Genomic DNA, 19,259 nt, shown 5'->3' on the forward strand with positions numbered 1-19,259 from the left:
TTATCCCTTTTGTGAGTTTCCCCTCTGAAAATCCCCTCTCATCTACCCCCTCCTCGTCCTCACCAACCTACCCACTCCGGCTTCCTGGCTCAGACATTCCCGTATACTGAGTATAGAACCTTCATAGGACCAAGGGCCTCTCCTCCCATTGATGACCTTTTAGGCCATCCTCAGCTACATATGCAGCTAGATCTACGAGTCTTTCCATGTGTTTTCTTTTATTGGTGGTTCAGTCCCAGGGAGTTCTGGGTATACTGGTTAGTTCATATTTTTGTTCATCTTAGGGGGCTGCAAAACCCATCAGCTCCTTGGTTGATTTCTCTAGCTCCTTCATTGGGGACCTTTTGCTCCGTCTAATATATGACTGTGAGCATCCACTTGTCACAGGCTTTCTTATGCGGTCCTTCCACAGCAGACTTCAGAAGCCTACAAAGTCTTTCTCTAATAGTTTTAGATAAAATAACCAACTGGATCAACTCCCATGGTGACATCCTCCTTTACCTATCCTAAATCCAACAATCCCAAAGATGCACTATACTTCATAGAGAATTCCCTTGAATTTGTGACTGATTTACATACAACAATGGAAAGCATGAAGAAGAAAGATGCAGTGGAACATGTGAGAGAATCAGATGGATGGAATGACATTAAACACAGAGCATGTTTTACCTTTTCAAGTGTGCTTTGCTCTCAATAGACAAGTGAAATCAGCATACGCCCATGAAACTGAGATTTGGGGAAATGTAATTCCATTCTTAATTTTTTCCAGCACATCTCCCATCCACCTGGATGGTCTTGATAAAAGCCTTGGGCATTTACCAATCATTCAAATCTTATGCTAAGGAGACTCATCTCTGCCTATCTTTACTTCTAATTATTGCAAGTATATAGTGTTGTGAAATAAGTGAATGAGTCACAGATGAATATAACAAGTTCCAACATAATTTGCTTTTTAATCACTGATGCATGGTAAGTTTTAAAATGTGTGTAGGTGAGGCATTTGTCTATATATAATTCAAACACCTTACAGTTCACATTGTCCTCCCTGTGCATAATATTTGGAGATAAACCTTTGGCAGTGCTAAAAATTTGGACAGTAAAGTCTAGAATTCTATGAAGTCCCATGCTGCTTATGTTAGCTTAGTCTCTTGCTTTTTCTGAGTATCTTCACAGTGTGTTATTGTTGCCACATCCTATACAAGATGCTTTCTTTCACACACATATCCCTTTATAATTAGAAAAAATCTGGTTAAATATAAAATCCAAGAAATTATGACTATATATTAATTATGTATTTTTCAAAACATTTATTGAAGTATAGCAGTCAGAGGCAGGATGATCAAGAAACCAATTTGTACTACTAAATATTCTGCTTCAAGAAGTAGTGGAGAAGTAGAATTAAGATTAAGTAGCAGAAGCAAGAAGAAGGACGGAAGAAAGAGGAGAAGAGAAAGAAAAAAATAACCATCAACTATTAGATATTAAAGATATTTTGTGGGATTTCAACAGATCATGGAAAGTTACATTTTTCATGATATTACTAGCTTTTTTGAGGTTAGGTAGTCTAGAGTTTTATTTGTATATTTTCAAATGGTTAATAATTTCTGAAATGTTGATTAACGTGTGAATTCCTTAAACTTGCAAAAAAGTTTCAACCAAAAGTTATCAAAAGATGGATTAGGACATTTTATATTCATCAAAGGAAAAATCCACCAAGAGGAGGTTTTAATCCAGAACATCTATGGGCCAAATTCAAGCACACCCACATTTGTAAAAGAAACTTTACTAAAGCTCAAAACACACATTGAAACTTGAACATTAATAGTAAAAGACCTCAACACCACACTCTCACCAATGATCAGCTTATTGAAACAGAAACTAAAATGAGACACAGTAAGCCTAACAGAAGTTTGAACCAAATGGATTTAACAGATATATAAAGAGCATTTCATCCCCCAAACAAGAGAATATATCTTCATCTCAGCACTGGATGGAAACAACTCCAAACTGACCATATAATCAGGCATGAAACTAGCCTCAACAGCTACAGGAATATTGAAATAATCACAGTCAAATTTCTGACCCAGATTGTTCCTGTCTAAAAGAATTGCTGGGACAAAAATGGAAGAGATTGAAGGAAAGGTTGTCCAGTAACTGGCCCAACTTGGGATCCTTCTCACTGGGGGTGGGGGGAGCACCAAGACCTGACAATATTACTGATGATATAATTTACTTACAGACAGAAGACTGGCATAGTTGTTCTCTGAGAGGCCCTACCAGCAGCTGACTAAGACAGATGCAGATACTTACACCCAACCATTGGACTGAAGTTGGGGATCCAATGGAGGAATTAGGGAGGATTGAAGGAGTTGAAGGGGAGCGTGACCCCATAGGAAGATCAGCAGTCTCAACTAAATAGACCTCTGGCAGATCACTGCAGCTGAGCCACCAACCAGGCAGCATACACCTGCTGGTCCCAGCCTCCCCCTTCCCCTCCATTCCTCACATCTGACACATATATAGCAAAGGATTAAGTGATCTGGCCCCAGTGGGAGAAAATGCACTTAAACCTGGAGAGATCTGAGGCCCCAGCAAAGGGGATACATGAGAAGGGGGATGAGGGGGAGGATCCTCTTGGAGACAAGGAGGGTGTAATGGATAGAAGAACTGTGGGTGTGTGATTTATTTGTTCTTTTAAGGTACTGTTAATTTGCCTATTTCTGAATTCCCTGTATAATTGTACACTAAAAGAAGATTTTGATTGTGTAATAAGTTATAAATGCAATAAAATGCTACTTTTAAAGTACTGTGCCCCCTGCTTGTTACTGCTCCCCAAAGGGCCTAAATAAACTTTATCAGTGAGCATTTGTTCCAATTGCTATTTGCCAAATGAGAAACTTGAGATAAAAACAAAACAAAACAAAACAAAACAAACAAACAAAAAAAAAACTGTGGGGGGGCCATGGGAGAGGCAATGAAAATAAATAAAATAATTAAAGAAAAAATGAACAACAGGTTTTTGGCTAGACTGTGGTGGTATACACCTTTAATCTCAGCAGCAGAGAAGGCAGGGGCAGGCAGGAAGACCTCTGAGTTGAGGCCACCCTTCTCTATAATGCAAGTTCCAGGACATGAAGAACTACACAGAGAAACAGTATCTTCTAGGTAAGTTGGAAGTTAAGAAAAACAATTTTTAAATACTAATACCTACTTTTTTATTTGGGGAAGATCCATGAAAGAAATATATTTAAATATCAAAATATAAAATTTTAAAGAAATAAACATTGCTAATTAACTGGAAAACTTATAGAAAAATTAAAAAATAGAAAAATATAAAAGTGAGTTTTTAAAGAATCAATATAATATTATCTTCAGATGCTAAAAAAAACATTTCTAATTCATGAGTCTGAGTGGTCAAATTGCTTTTTAGGAAGTAAAAATGTTTAGTAAAATGGCAGTAGATAGTTCTCCTCTAAGACATAGGACCTCACTATTCATGAGAATTTGGGTAATGTGCCAGGCCTGATTTTTCCTCTGTTGAGCAGACCTTAAGTACAACTGGACAGCTCTTGGTTACTGCCAAGATATCAGTACCACTTCATTCTTAGGACTGTATTACCACCCTTGTCTTCATTGTGTATCATAGGTTTCATTGTAACGTAGGATTATTGGTTGCTTCCCTCCTTTGGATGCTTGCATAGAAAGGTCAACACAAAAGGCTCAGAGAGGAAATCTGCTGTAAGATTGTCTCTTAGAAATGGTAGGGAAGCTGCACCCATGATACCTCAACAATGTGACTGACTAAAGCAGACCTGAACAAGTGCTAACGTGGAAAGGGAAATTTTCATGGCACTACTCAACCTTGAAATCACATAAAAGTAACACTAAACATACTGAACACACACACACACACACACACACACATATATATATATATATATATATATATATATATATATAATAAGTAATGAGAAAGGAGGGCATGAATCTGAGGGGGAATAGCGGAGAGAGCATGGGAATGGATAAATTGGACTCAGAGTGTTACCAAAACAAAAACAAGCAAACAAACAAGGGATATAAAGGTGAGAAAGATCAATGTATCTGAGACAGTCTGGGAAAGTCAGACTGAAGGAATCACAGTTTGACATGATCAATATGCCCTCTATAATTCATTTGGAATTTTCAAAAATTTTTTAAATGCTTATTTTAGGAAACAATAAGAGCAAACTGTAAATAGAGGGGCAATATAGCTAACTAGGATCAAGAATGTAATTTTCCCTTGATTCTGAGTAACAGCCATGACAGAGAGTTGGCTTTCATTAGAGAAACGCTGTGTTTATCCTATTCCTGTTTGTCAGGAATAAATTTGAAAATGAATATACTGATTTTTGCTTGCTTTGGTTTGTTGATGTTCCATTTTAAAGGTGAGGTTTTCTTTTATTTCACTTTTTTTTTTTTTTTTTTAAAGACAGGTTTCTTTATGTAGCACAGACAGTCCTGGAACTTACTATGTGGACCAGGCTGGACTTGAACTCAGAGATCTAGCTGGCTCTACTTTCCAAGTGTTGGAATTAAAGATATTTTGGTGTAGAAATAGGACAAAGATTGAAACTACTTCAGATCAACACTGAGCATATCACTGACAAACAATGCAAAGGGAATAAAGAAGATAGTCCCCATCATGTGGTTGTATTCTATAATCACTCACATACACATCTGTCTTTGACATGGGGAGAGTCCCAAGGACATTACTCTATAACTGCTTTATCTTAGCAACATGCAAATGGTTTGATGATCATGCAGACAGTAGAGATAAGGAGGAACACAGTAAAAGAGGGAATCAGATCTCCAATTGGTACTTATCTTCAGTCAGAAATTAAAATTGAGACAGCAACAGTACGACCCAGGAAGCTACACCTTTCCTTGATATGCTCTCTTGTGAGTGCCCCCAGGCCCCTGCCTAGATTCCTTTTCTTCCTTGGTTGATAACCTTCACAGGATCACAATCAGTGAGAGCCCCAAACATTCAGTGAGTTGAGGGCAGAATAGATAAGAACTTTAAAAAGAAAAGTGCTCCAATGTCTCCTACAGAGGCCTCTGCACTGTCCTCCCTGTCTCTGTGAACTTGGGATTCTTTCTTTAGTGAAAATAAGTCACCTTCCAGAGAATTTGTAGAGTATCTGATGTGTTTTTATGCAAGGACCTTCCTGAGCAATGTCGAAAGCAACTAATCTTAATTATAATTAATGAATTAACCTGAATTAACCTGAATGTGGAATTTTCACTTTAAGCTGTTAAGGATGCCACAATCTTTGATACTATAAATAGTGTAACTGATCAAGAGAGTTGAAAAGAGTTGTTTTGCTTTTTACTAAAGCAAAACAAATGGAGAGAAGATTCAGTTAATGCACTGGACATTTGATCCCAAAGCACCATATTAAACCTGTGTAATTTTGCTGGAGCAGGAGAGTACGAAAAACAGTGTGCAGGTGCACATAATGTAAGAGGCCACAAAAGATGCCATGTCTTCCTCTATTGCTCCCTGCCTCATCAGCTTGAGAAAGAGGTCTCTCTGTGAAGAAGAAACTCTACATAGACATCTATACTCACCTGGCCCCAGCACCAATGCTAGCTGTATAAGTATCATTCACACAGATCTGGCTTTTTATGTAGGTGCTGGGAATTAAACTTGGGTTCTCAGGCTTGAACAGCAGGTGGTCTTACCCAGTGAGGAAGTAGAAGATGAAGTCAACCATAATGAGACTCTGGAAAAGACTTTGACTTTTCTGATGGTCAGGTAGTCAGGTCCTGTCTGTTACCACCTTCAAAAACATTTGCATCTCAAATGCCTACAATCTACTGATTTCTGGCTAGGTTTTTTCTTTCTTTCTTTTTTTTTTTTTCTTTTATTAAAATATACTTGACTTTCAAAGATCTCAATGATTTCATATTTCATGTAACAAAAGAAAATAAAAATATTTTTAAAAGTGTAAAACACTTTAATCTATTTAGCATAATATGGGGATGTAGATAATAGCTTGTCTATCCTTGAAAGGAGTCTGGGTTTGAACCCCAGTGGCATCATTAAAGAAAAATGAAGAATCCAAAGAAAACTTTCTTCTAAAAACCAAAAGAAGGCAAAAACATGCAAAAATATAGATATGGCAAGAAAGAAGAAGATAAAGATAACACATGGAAGAGACAAAGAAGGAGGTAAAGTAGAGGAGGTAAAGAAAGAAGAAAATGAGGTGATATCAATAATAAGAGAGGCTCAGCAAGAGCTTATTGGAGGAACATGGATCACTCAGCTGAGGGAGGATTTGAAACAGTCTACTCTGACCTGAGATGGAAATAGCTGCAGTTTCAGCCAAAAATACATTTATGTTTCCTCTTTCTAAATAGCACCTGAGTGCCTTTCCCATAACCTATCTATGTCTTGAGTTTCCCTCCCTCTTTCACACCATTCATCCCTTCTTCTCTCAATCCCTTCTTCAATCCTCCCCTCCCTTCTTCTTTTCTGTCCGTATCTCTCCCTTCTTTACTTATTTCCTTCATTTCTTCCTTCCATCTTCATTCCTTCATGTCTGAGTCAGGGTTTCTATTCCTGCATAAACATCATGACCAAAAAGCAAGCTGGGGAGGAAGGGGTTTATTCAGCTTACACTTTCACAGTGTTGTTCATTACCAAAGGAAATCAGGACTGGAACTCAAGCAGGTCAGAAAGGAGGAGCTGATACAGAGACCATGGAGGTATGATTCTTACTAGCTTGCTTCCTTTGCCTTGCTCAGCTTGCTTTCTTATAGAACCCTGGACTATAAGCCCAGGGACGGCACTACCCACAATGGACCCTCTCCCCTTGATCACTAATTGAGAAAAGGCCTTCCTGATGGATATCATGGAGGCATTTCCTCAAGGGAAACTCCTTTCTGTATGATAACTCCAGTTTTGTCAAGTTATCACACAAAACCTGCCAGTACACTTCCCCTCTCTTTTTCTTTCTTTTTAAAAAACTTCTTTCTTACCTTCTTTCCTTCTTCCATCATTCTTGTTTGCAGCAGAGGTTTTGAAATATATTCTTAATACATATTTTAAGTACAACTGAGATTTACAGAGACACTCGGGAAGAGGGTAAGAGCACATGCCTGCTTTCTCCAAAGATTGCTTTCTAAGGTCTTTCATGTTTACTATTCCTGTGCTGTGGCCACTTACCTTAGTGCTTGATGACACCATGGCTATGCCTGGAACCTTGAGAAGTGAGTCTCTGCTGAAACCATGGTGCAGTACTCCCCATCACTTAAAGGGGTAATGTTCTCCTGGGGTTCTTTCCCAGAGGATTGGTGATTTTTAACTCAGTTCTGGACCCCTGATGACAGCATCTCCACATGAATCTTCAGTAACTTTTAATCACCTTCCTCTCAAAAAAAAAAAAATACATAACTTAACAAACCAAGATATACAGTTACATGAGCTATCAGAAGGAAGCAATTAGGAATCTGAACAGGAACTATTTTGTTAGTCCTTGCAGCAGAAAACTTACAGTAAAGTGAAACACAGGCTGAACTTCAAGGCAGTTAAAGTATAAGAAATTTTCATGGACTTTTCCCTAGAGGGGCTTCTCCTATCACCCAGCCTCTCAGATAGTTTCCACATAAAGAAAAATTTGGTTACATAGACACACAGGACAAATTGCTAAATTAGGTGCCTATTAACACACTAAAAGCAGATACTAGCTGGACATACTCTCAGAGCCTTGTAAGTACCTCTACAGAGTTTTGATTCCTCTCAACACTTCTTACCCAAGCCTTGTACATTAATCCTCGTAGATGAGCTTCCAGAGTCTAAGTCAAGAGCATATATGGCCTAATTTACACAAATGTAGCAGAGGACTGCCTTGTATGGCATCAGGGGAAGAGGCTGCTAATGCACGTGTAAAGTTAATGTCCCAGGAAAGAAGGATGATGGTGGGGGTAGGATACAGATGGGTGAGCACATGGGGTAATGCCCTCTCAGAAGTAGGGGGCAAGGGGAAGGAGGGTGAAATCTAGGGGAATGGCAACCAGGAAATGGGGTAACTTTTGGAATGTAAGTAAATAAAATAATTTAATAAAAATAGAAAGAAAATGATTCAAAAATGAAAAAGAAAGGAAAAAAGAGATATGATCAAGTATTAAATGTAGCATTTAGGAAACCTCTTAATTTGCTCATGTCTAAATTGTATTTTGTCAGAAAAAGAATTCTTAATAAGAGATGAGAAACTTCTGACCAAAGTAACTACAGAATAAGTACAAATTCCTCAGGCATTTTGGAGATGGTCAGCAAGTGATAATTTCTGTAATATGTAGAGAAAGCTTACAAATACTGTACTATACAAGAGGCTAACATTAAATCCGAAAAGATTTAAAACAGTGTTAAGCTTCATACAAATAAAAATAAAGATAATTGTCCTCCTTTTATGAATTGGGCAAATGAAAGTAAAACTAAAATTGAGATATCTGAACAAATCAATCTTAAAAGTGTGGATACAGACCTAAGAAACAGAGTTGAGTTTGGTGCTCATGGCTTAGCAGTGGCCCAGACAGTTAGCAAACAAAGTATCAATGCTTCTTAAAAATGGCAATCTGGGGTGATGGTGGTGCATGACTTTAATCCCAGTACTTTGGAGACAGAGGCAGGTAGACCTCTTTTAGTTCAAAGCTAGTCTAGTCTACAGAATGACTTCCAGGACTTTCATGATACATAGATAGACTCTATCTCAAAAAAAAAAAAAAAAAAAAAAAGAAAAAGAAAAAACCAAAAAAACCAAAAAAAAAAAAAAAAAAAAAACCACACAAATAAAATGACAGAAAAGAAAAGAATGGCTAAGTGTACTACAGAACTATTGTAATAAAAGTGGCATGGCATTGACATAAATGCAGAAATGTTGATCAATGGAATTGGATTAAAGACCGAACATTAAATACCCCACTTAAGGATAACTGAATTTTGAGAAAGATTCAGCAAATACACAATAGTGGTGGTGGTGGTGGGGGGGGCTGGTCTAACTAAAAGTCAGTATGCAGAAGAATGCAAATAGACCTACATTTACAACCCTGGATAAAACTCAAGTCCAAGTAACTCTAAGGCCTCAATATAAACCAGAAATACTGAATCTGATAGAAGAGATGTGGGGAATAATCTTCAACCATTGGCAAAGGAAACAATTTCTTGAACAGAACACAATAGGGTGGGCACTAATGTCATAAATTAATAAATTGGACCTCATGGAACCAAAACATCTTTAAGGCAGAGGACACCATCCATAGGACAAAATGGCTGTCTACCTAATGGGAAAAGGCTTTCACCAACCCTACATCTGACAATGGGCTAATATCCAAAACATATAAAGAACTCAAGTAATTAGATACCAATAAAACATATAACCCAATTATAAAATAGGGTACAAATCTAAACAGAACTCTCCACATAGGTATCTCAAAAGAGCCATATAAGAAATGTTGAATATTGTTAGATCCTTAGCCATAGCCATCTGGAAAATGCAAATAAGAATGACTTTGATATTTCCTCTTACTTCTGTCAGAATGGCTATGATTAAAAACACAAGTGACAGCTCATGCTGGCAAGGATATCCAGCAATGAGAACACTTCTTCTATGTTGGTGGTAGTACAGTCTTGCACAGCCTCTTGGATATCAATATGGCAATTTCCCAGAAAATTGGCAGTCAGTCTACCTCAAAACTATAACAAATTTAGGCACAAACCGAGAATATTCCCTACCACATCAAAAGCACTCCCAAAGCTAGGTTCATAGCCACTTAATTTATTATAGTCAGAAACTAGAAACAACCTAGATGTTCCTCAACAGGAGAATGGAGAATGGATAAAGAATAGAGAAGAAAGTGGGGAAAACCCTCCAAGATATGGGCACAGGTGAGAAATTCCTAAACAGAACAGCAATGGCCTGTGCTGAAAGATCAATAATTGATAAATGGGACCTCATAAAATTGAAAAGCTTCTTTAAGGCAAAAGACACTGTCAATTAGACAAAAAGGCCACCAACAGATTGGGAAAGGATTTTTACCAACCCTAAATCTGATAGGGGACTAATATCCAATATATAAAAAGAGCTCAAGAAGCTGGACTCCAAAAATTCAAATAACCCCATTAAAAATGGGGTTCAAAGCTAAACAAAGAATTCTCAACTGAGGAATACTGAATGGCTGAGAAGCACTTGAAAAAGTGTTCAACATCCTTAATCATCAGGGAAATGCAAATCAAATCAACCCTGAGATTCCACCTCACACCAGTCAGAATGGCTAGGATCAAGATGCTGGCAAGGATGTGGAGAAAGAGGAACACTCCTCCATTGCTGGTGGGATTGCAAGATGGTACAACCACTCTGGAAATCAGTCTGGCGATTCCTCAGAAAACTCGACATAGTACTACCTGTAGATTCAGCAATACCTCTCCTGGGCATATGCCCAGAAGATATTCCAACTGGTAATAAGGACAAATGCTCCACTATGTTCATAACAGCCCTGTTTATAATAGCCAGAAGCTGGAAAGAACCCAGATGTCCCTCAACAGAGGAATGGATACAGAAAATATGGTACATTCACACAATGGAGTACTACTCAGCTATTAAAAACAATGAATTTATGAAATTCTTGGGCAAATGGATGTATTTGGAGGATATCATCCTGAGTGAGGTAACCCAATCACAAAAGAAGTCACTTGATATGCACTCACTGATAAGTGGATAGTAGCCCAGAAACCTAGGATACCCAAGATACAACTTCCAAAACACAAGAAAATCAAGAAGGAAGACCAATGCGTGGATACTTCATTCCTCCCTAGAATACGGTATAAAGTATCCATGGAAGGAGTTGCAGAGACAAAATTTGGAGCTAAGATGAAAGGATGGATCATCCAGAGACTGCCCCACCCAGGGGTCCATTCCATAATCAGCCACCAAATGCAGACACTATTGTATCCGCCAGCAAGATTTTGCTGAAGGGACTCTGATATAGCTGTCTCCTGTGAAGTTTTGTCAGTGCCTGGCAAATACAGAAGTGGATGCTCACAGTCATCTATAGGATGGAACACAAGGACCCCCAATATAGGAGCTAGAGAAAGTACTCAAGAGTTGAAGGGGTCTGCAACCCTATAGGTGAAACAACAATATGAACTAATCAGTACCCCCAGAGCTCATGTCTCTAGCTGCTTATGTAGCAGAAGATGGCCTAGTCGGCCATCATTGGGAAGAGAGGCCCCTTGGTCTAGAAAACTTTATATGCCCCAGTACTGGGGAATGCCAGGGCCAAGAAATGGGAGTGAGTGGGTAGGGGAGTAGGGCAGGGGGGAGCGTATAGGGGATTTTTGGGATAGCATTTGAAATGTAAATGAAGAAAATATCTAATAAAAATGTGGGAAAAATAATAAAAATGGAATGAAATGCAAAAAAAAAAAAGAAATGGCATATTAATCACCTATTAATAACAATGGCATCATAAAGTTGATATACAAATGGATGGAACTAGAAAAGAGCTACCTGAGTGAGGTAACCTAGACCCAGGAAAAATATGGTACTCACTTATAATTGGATATTAGTTGTAAAGCAAAAGATGATTATGCTATCATCCACAAGCCCAGAGAGGCTAAGTACAAATGAGGGCTGTAGGAGGAAACTTAAGGATCTCTTTGTTAAGGGGAACTAGAATTAATTTTTCAGGTGGATTGTGGGAAATAGTGGTTGGTTACAGAAGTGATTAAGTTGGTGGGTGGTGAAAATACTCTAAGAACTAACAAATTGAGGGCAGAATTTTGTGGATGAGATAGAAACCTAGTCAATAGAATCTTCATGGAATCTATGAATGGCAGGTTTCTAGAGGGACATGGACAGAGCTACAAATCTTCAACCTCAAGGTTGTCTTGCTTGCAAAGTGTTCTGGGACTGGAACCTATCATAATTATCATCAGAGACCAGAGAGATTTTATCCCTGCAATTGATGAGAACAGAAGCAGAGTCTCACACACAAACAGCCAGAGCTCTGAAAGTCATACAGATTAGAGAGGCAAGAATCATAGGAAATAGAGGGGTATGGACACCATGAGAACATGGGCTAGAGAATCAAATAACTGGGACGTATAGGGACTTACAGAGATCATTGTGCCTGTAGAGATGTAACCTTGGTTCTCTGCATAATTTTTAATGGTTTCTTAGCTTGATGTTATTGTGGGAAGCCTATCAGAATGAAGAAATAAGATAGAAAATATTGTCTGTTCCCTTGCTAGGCAGATCCTTCCATGTAGGATTGTGGGTCCTGCATCAGCTCCACCACAGGGCACTGCAGCTCAGGGAGGCAGGACACAGGAGTTGACCCAAGCCATCTCTTGGTGTGTGTTGGGCAGTAGGGAAGCCCTGGGACACTGCTCAGGTATAGGAAAGAGAAGTCTGAGGTGCTGGACAGCCAGAGCTGGCTCAAGGTCACTGGGCCTGCCAAGAGGTTGGGGCAGTCTGACTCTCTGGTTCTTAGACGCCCAGGTGATGCTGTGAGCCATGGAAGAGCCTAGATTAGAATAGGGTCCTATGGAATGGATCTAGCTCAGGGCAGAGGTAAGGGGGAGCTTAAGCTGGTCCCACCATGAGAGTCTTTGGCTTGACGGTGATAGACTTGGCTTGAGATTGGTGATGGTCATGGCTACAAGTGTAGATAGGCCTTCTACAGGAGACTAGACAGGGAATCTCTAGGTGAAGGACTTCTCCTTGACTTCCCAAGGGAGATACCAATGAAAAGAGACAGTCCATGGTTCTAAGGGATTTATTGTCATGGCAGAAATTGAATGTGTAAAACCATACCCCAATTCATAGGGTGGGCCTGGGATTAAATACCTTTTTCAGGAAGGAATATCTGGTAAGGAAAACTTACTGGCTACAACCTACAGGCCTCTATGTATCTCATTAGCATGGACATCTGTCTTGAGCAGGCATGACCTGTGGTCATGTCCTTTTCCTCATCTACATGTGGAGGGCTTAGAGTGTTGCCCTTATGTGACTGATGGCCAGAAATCTAGGGGGGTGCTATGGCTAGTGACAGGGACTTGGTGCCCAGGAGCAGGCAAAACTCCAACTGTCCCTTCAGGGTCTCTGGGGCTTCTAGCCTTAGCTCAACTGGGGACCATGCTACCTTTCACTGTTCCACACATGCATCTTGACATCACTCCACTTTGTTACCTAGCCTTTCTGAATCTGTGAATTTTACAGCTTATAAGTGGATATTTCCATTTATAAGTGAGTACATATCATGTTTGATTTTCAGGTTCTGGTTTTCCTCACTCACAATGATTTTTATTTTCTAATTCTATTCAACATGACTCTAGCCTACTCATGGGAACTTCTCATACTGGGTTGCCTTTGTCTAGCGTTGATGTGATTTAATGTGCCTATTCTTATTGTAACTTGTTATGCACTCTTAATATGCTGTCCCTGGGAGGCTAGATCTTTCTGAGGGAAGAAGGCAGGGGGTGGTAGTGTTGACAGATCTGTGTGACAGGTGGTAAGAATATACTTGGAGAGGGCTAGGGCTAGGAAACTGTAGCTAGGATGTATATGAGAAAAGACTATTTTAAAAGGCCAGGAAGTCTGTATGGCACTAGTGTCAGAATTTGAAGGAGCCTATTGTGGTTCCATTTGTTAACCTTTCCTCCCACCGTGGAAATGATGTAGCAATTCACACCTAGACTGTTAATACTTATGTTTTTAGTGTGTATATCCTCCGAGGATCAAAAGACACTCAGCCAAGACCATTTTCTTCTTTGAAGAAAAAGAAAATTTACTCCTAGGAAAAATTGCTATATATTAAGTACAATAAATAGGTAACTCCTCAGGAAAATGAGCAATACAGGGATATTCTTTCTTGAATAAATAAGTATATGCAAAGAATACAATTGTACAAATTAAAGTGTTTTAATGAATCTTCTGCAAGCTGGATGTTACAGAATATGGCATGGAGGAACTGGAGTCATGAAGATCATCATGGAAATGAAACAAAGCAGCAGGCCACAGGGTGACAGTTTTGAAATACATTTTATTTGAAAGAGGATATTAATGGTACATAAGAGGTGATTGCACTGTGATAATTTCATATCTCTGTGTTATGTACTTCTGTCATATTTACCACTCATTATCACATGTATTTCTTCTGAATAGTTTATATTTCTACAACCATTTCAGACCAGTGATAACACTGGAAGAACTGTAGTGTCTTCATGTGAGAAGCAACAAACAACAGATTGGAGCTCTTATCAGGGCTGTTGCTATTTTGATTGTGAAGATTATGTGCTTTTGTTAGCTGGGACTGAAGAATCATCTGTGATTAACAAGATACCAGGACTACTAAAGTGAAACCTTTGCTGGTTGCTCTTAGCATCTCAGGGAAAAAAACAATGAAGGAAAAGAAGTTGTATGATAAAATCGAACAGCCCTGGACACAAGTAAACAATCTAAAAGTTGCTAAGTATGCCCTTGAAGAGAATCTCCTCTCCAGCAGCCACAAAGCACAAGTTGCAGAAAATCAAACTGAAGCCCTCATTATAAGGCTGGCTGAATTACAGAGAAAATTTAAGTTGCAGCCTCAGAGGGTATCAGCAGTTAAAGTAAGTGAAATGAATTAACCTTTTAGGAAATATGACTTGAAGAAAGTGAGACAAAGGTCATTCACTATAACTCATTCCTTCAGGCCTATTAATTCCCTTGGTTTTCAGAGTTTAAATGTGTATCAGAGCATTTCTGGGCATTGAAAATAGGTCTCAACTTGTCCTGTATTCATGAACTTCATATTCCTACCATTGGTTCTTTCAGCCTTCTGCATCCTGCCTTGTAATGCTGTGGGATCACAAAGCAGTTTTCTTCCTAATTATTCCTCATTGCTTCATTGCATTTGCTCCTGTGAGAAGGATATCTTTGCATTGACATGTAATTGTTGGAAAGTCATTAAAAAGTTTTCTTGGTGCTTGTATAGATGGTGTTTTGGATCTTGGTTTGAGTTGAAAGTCATTACTGTAATAGTAAATGGGACCTGGGAATAATAAACTTACATATCAGGGTTCAGAGTCTCATCTCCACACAGAACAGGTGCACCTCTTTAGCTCAGCACTTGTTCTTGTGGCAATGCACAATATACAGGGGAGAACTACTTTCCAGTCAAGAGATGTATAAAATTGGAAATCACCTGGGCATCGAGGAATTGACCATGATGCTGTGATTGAGACCTGAAAACATTTTAGCAGAAATTGGAAGATATTTACTGCTGGGTGTAGAAAAGTTTGTGTCCAACTCATCATGTGAAAATATAATAACTTCCAGCGGATCCCAAAGGATACACTTGATACTTTCCTCCCTTAAGTGAGATTCTTCTTTTCATTTCTTAATTCTTACTTCTGTCCATGTACTCCTTCCTTCCCACCTCCTTGCGTTTTCATTCAATATTTAACACATTTTCTTTTCAATTTCTAGCCCTAATGAAGGAGCAACTTGAAACTGAGAGCAATTAGGAGAGGGTAAATCAGTTTTCTTCACTAAAATGACACCAGGAATGGAAACCACATTGAGGTCAGTCCTCATACTCAGGAATCATTAGCCAAAACATTTTAGACTGATTTTCAGTGTTATTTTTCCCTTCTTCTTATCTTTGATGTTGCCTTCTCTTAAGAAGGAAAATGAATATAAAATTTAGTATGTATAGAGCAAAGGAATATCTGAGAGGAGTTGATCAATGTGAAAGAATCTATTATAATATAATATATAAAATTGTTAAAGAATAAATATATTATAATACTTGAAGAATAATATGAAAACATATATTACATGCCCAATTCTAAAATGTCTTCAATAATCTAATATATATATGTATACACACACACACACACACACACACACACACACATATATATATATATATATATATATATATATATATATATTTAAATGCTTCCTCACAGTGAAATGGAAAACTGATGTTTGACAAATGGAGAATAAATAGCAAGTGTGTATCCTAGTTTTTCTTGGAAAGCTACATGAGATTTAATATGAAAAAAAAATTGTGTTGAAAACTTTCTTTCGTTAGTTAGGTACTTGCATGAGAGAGAAGAGGGGCAGTGGAAAAGGGGAGCAGGTTCAAGTATGGGGAGAGAGAGGAGAGAAGTCCAGAGGGCCAGGAGAATGAACAAAAATATGGAGCTGCTGGCAGTAAGAGTGGTAAGAACCTCTAGAAATTCCCAGAGGCCTGGGATGGGGGAAGCTCCAGGACTCAGTGTGGGTGACCTTAGACAAAATGCCTAACAGTGAAGATATGCAACATGAAGAGACTACTTCCTAGACAGGGCCCACTCTGGAGGGATGGGGACACCAACTCACCTTTAAAATTTTCTACCCAAAATTGTTCCTGCCAAAAAGAAATGCAGGGACAAAAATACAGCAAGGACTGAACAAACGGCCAACCAGTGACCAGCGTTCCTTGGGATCCATCCCATTGGTAAGCAAGAAACCCTGACACTATTATTGATCCTACGTGGTGCTTGAAGATAGGATCCTCACATGGCTATCCTCTAAGAGGCTCAATCAACAGCTGACTGAGACAGATGGAAATACTCACAGCCAAGAATTGGAATGAAGTCGGGAACCCTATGAAAAGTTACAGTAAGGATTGAAGAAACTGAAACTGATGGCAACTCCACAAGGAAGACCAACAGTCTCAAGTAACCTGTACCCCTGGCAGGTCCAAGAGACTAAGCCACCAAGCAAAACATATACCTGGATGGTTGAAAGCCCCTGGCACATATGTAGCAGAGGACTGCCTTTAAAACAAAAAGAAGCAAACACTAAAAGAGAAGTAGATAGGAAATCATCCAACTCTGTGTTGAAATAAATAAACTAGGGACAAAGAGAACAATTCAAAAACTCAACAAAACCAGGAGATGATATTTTCAGAAATTCAACAATAGAGAAATTTCCTATGCAAACTAACTAAAAGACACAGAGAGATTATTAAAATTAAGAAAATAATAAACGAACAGGGTTATATAGTAACAGACACCAAGAAAATCCAAAGAATTTTTATGTCTCATTTCAGCAGCCTGTATTCCATAAATTTGGAAAATCTAAATGAAACAGATGATTTTCTAGATAGATACCACTTAGGAAACTTAAATCAAGATAAGGTAAACAATGCAAACATTCCTAAAGACCCCATGAAAATTCAAGCAGTAAGAAAAAGTCTCTCAACCAATAAAAGCCCAGGACCAGATGGATTTCATATAGGAATCTGTCAGTCTTTCAAAGAAGAGCTAATACTAATACTTCTCAAACTATGCTACAAAATAGAAACAGAAGGAAAATTACCAAACTTATTTATGGTGAATAATGAATCCAAAGTTAGGCTGACAATCAAACCAAACAAAGAATCAGCAAAGAAAGTGAATTTCTGGCCAATTTCTTGAACTAATTTTCATGCAAAAATACATGAAAACTGAATTCAAGGCCATATCAAAACATGATCTGCCATGATCACTATGCCTTATCCCATGTATGCAGGGGAAGTTCACAATATGAAAATCTGTTAAAGTAATCCACAAGATAAGCAAACTGGAAGAAAAAAGAAACAAATGATCATCTCATTAGATGTTGAAAAGTCTTTTGACAGAATCCAATACCACTTCATGTTAAAAGTCTTGGAAAGAACAGGGATAAAAGACACATCGCTAAACATAATAAAGGCATAATAAATAATTATAAATAAAAACATAATAAATATGTTTTAACATTTTAATAAATAAATATAATAAAAACATAATAAATAATATACAGCAAGCCAATGGCCAACATCAAATTAAATGGAGAGAAACATAAACCAATTGTATTAAAATAAAGGACAAAACAAGACTGTTCACTCTCTTCATATCTTTTCAATATAGTATTTTAAGTTCTAGTCAGAACAATAAGACAGCTAAAGCATATGAAGGGCATACACATTTGAAAAGAACTAATCAAAATATAGCTCTTTGCAGATAATATGGTAGTATACATTTGTGACCCTAAAAGTTCTATTAGAGAACTTCTACCACAGATAAATATCTTCATTAATGTTGCTGGATTAAAAAAAATAACTAAAACCAAAAATGAGTATACTCCCTTTATAAAAATAATAAATAGCCTGGAAAGAAATCAAGAAAACAGCCTTCACAATAGCCACAAATAACATAAAATACCTTGGTGCTACTCTAACTAAGCAAGAGAAAGACTTGTAGATCAAGAATTTCAAGTCTCTGAAGAAAGAAATTGAAGAAGGTATCCAAAGATAGACACATGCCCCTTGCTCATGTATTGGTAGATTTTATACAATAAAAAAGCCATCTTACCAAACACATTGACTGCAACTTCTTAAACCTAATACTAATGACTCAGGCACTAAGATCAAAAATTGATAAATGGTACCTCATAAAAGTGAAAATCTTCAGTAAGGTAAACACACTATGAATAGGACAAAACAACAGCCTACAGATGGAGAAAAGATTTTTACCAACCCTATATCCAAGAGATATATACCACATACAAAACATATAAAGAACTCAGGAAGTTAGACATCAATAAACCAAATAACACAATTATAAAGGGGGTACAAAGCTAAACAGGGCATTCTAGGTGGAGGAATCTCTAATCACCTATAAACAAAGAAAGGTTCAAAGTCCTTAGTCATCAGGGAGATCCAAATCAAAATGAACCTAAGATTCTATTGTATACCAAACACAGTGGCTAAGATCAAAAGACCCAAAAACTCAACTAACCTGGAAACATAGGGGCTCAGAAAGATTGGGCCATCAACCACGGAGCATGCAGAAGCTAGATGTAGACCCCCTATACATTGGTAGCAAATATGCAGCATGGACTTTATGTGGGGCCCCTAAAAAATGGACTGGGGTCTATCTCCATCTCTGTTACCTGCCATTAGAACTGCCTAATTTGGCCACAGCTGTTCAGCATATGCTAGTACTGCTAGAACTACATGTCCCAGGTTGGGATGGTACCCAAGTGGGGCTCCCCTTCTCTGAGGAGAAGAGAAGGTAGTAATGGAGAAAGGATTTGTAAGGTTGAGACTGGGAATAGAAGAGGAAGTGGGGCTGTGAATGAAATGTAAAGTCAATAAAAAATTTAAAAAATAAGAATAACTTACTCTAGTTTTAGTCTACCAAAAATAAACAAAAACAA

The 19,259-nt window shown here is 38.1% G+C and overlaps 1 protein-coding gene across 5 annotated transcripts in view; it reads right to left on the reverse strand.

Moving 5' to 3' along the window:
* Window positions 1-7,338, reverse strand: part of LOC147003636 (vomeronasal type-1 receptor 4-like) — a 31,909-nt gene extending 24,571 nt beyond the window's left edge. The window contains exon 1 of one of the 5 annotated variants that reach the window (XM_085842283.1): window positions 7,211-7,338. The gene's annotated coding sequence lies outside the window, so the exon portion shown is untranslated. Of the gene's footprint in view, window positions 1-7,023; window positions 7,079-7,210 lie in introns of those variants that run through there. The other 4 variants (XM_085842284.1, XM_085842287.1, XM_085842285.1 and 1 more) reach the window with 4 other exon arrangements.
* Between the last annotated feature and the right edge of the window lie 11,921 nt (window positions 7,339-19,259).

Source organism: Mus caroli, unplaced genomic scaffold (genome assembly GCF_978045245.1).
Source record: "Mus caroli unplaced genomic scaffold, Mus_caroli_1 scaffold_8, whole genome shotgun sequence".
NCBI lineage: Eukaryota > Metazoa > Chordata > Mammalia > Rodentia > Muridae > Mus > Mus caroli.